The 763-nt window shown below is 40.9% G+C and overlaps 1 non-coding gene across 1 annotated transcript; it reads left to right on the forward strand.

Moving 5' to 3' along the window:
* The first annotated feature begins 410 nt into the window (after positions 1-410).
* On the forward strand, positions 411-514 carry LOC112798557 (small nucleolar RNA R71). The gene has a single exon (XR_003200165.1). It is a non-coding gene; the product is annotated as a small nucleolar RNA R71 (small nucleolar RNA).
* Positions 515-763: the final 249 nt, after the last annotated feature.

The raw sequence follows: 763 nt of genomic DNA on the forward strand, positions 1-763 counted from the left end.
GTGTTTCCATAGGCTTCACCCATGTATTCACCTCTGCCATTGCAGGGTTCTCAGGATCATAAGCTTCTTCTTCAGAAGATGCTTCTTTAGTACTGTTGGATGCATTTTGCAATCTATTCAAACTCTGAGAAATCATATTGACTTGCTGAGTCAACATTTTGTTTTGAGCCAATATGGCATTCAAAGCATTAATTTCAAGAACTCCCTTCCTCTGAGGCATCCCATTATTCACAAGATTCCTTTCAGAGGTGTACATGAACTGGTTATTTGCAACCATTTCAATGAGTTCTTGAGCTTCTGTAGGCATTTTCTTTAGGTGAATAGATCTACCTACAGACTGGTCCAATGACATCTTAGACAATTCAGACAGACCATCATAGAATATATCCAGGATGGTCCATTCTGAGAGCATGTCAGAAGGACACTTTTTGGTCAGTTGCTTGTATCTTTCCCAAGCTTCATAGAGGGATTCACCTTCTTTCTGCCTGAAGGTTTAAACATCCACTCTAAGCTTGCTCAGTGGTGCACGAAATTGTGATCAATACTTTTCACAACTCAAATAATCCCCGGTAATGAAACCAAAAACTTGGTGTTCACTACCATGGCATAAACACAACTTCGCACAACTAACCAACAAGTGTACTGGGTCGTCCAAGTAATAAACCTTACGCGAGTAAGGGTCGATCCCACAGAGATTGTTGGTATGAAGCAAGCTATGGTCACCTTGTAAATCTCAGTCAGGCAAACTCAAATGGGTATGGTG

Source organism: Arachis hypogaea, chromosome 4 (genome assembly GCF_003086295.3).
Source record: "Arachis hypogaea cultivar Tifrunner chromosome 4, arahy.Tifrunner.gnm2.J5K5, whole genome shotgun sequence".
Taxonomy (NCBI): Eukaryota; Viridiplantae; Streptophyta; class Magnoliopsida; order Fabales; family Fabaceae; genus Arachis; species Arachis hypogaea.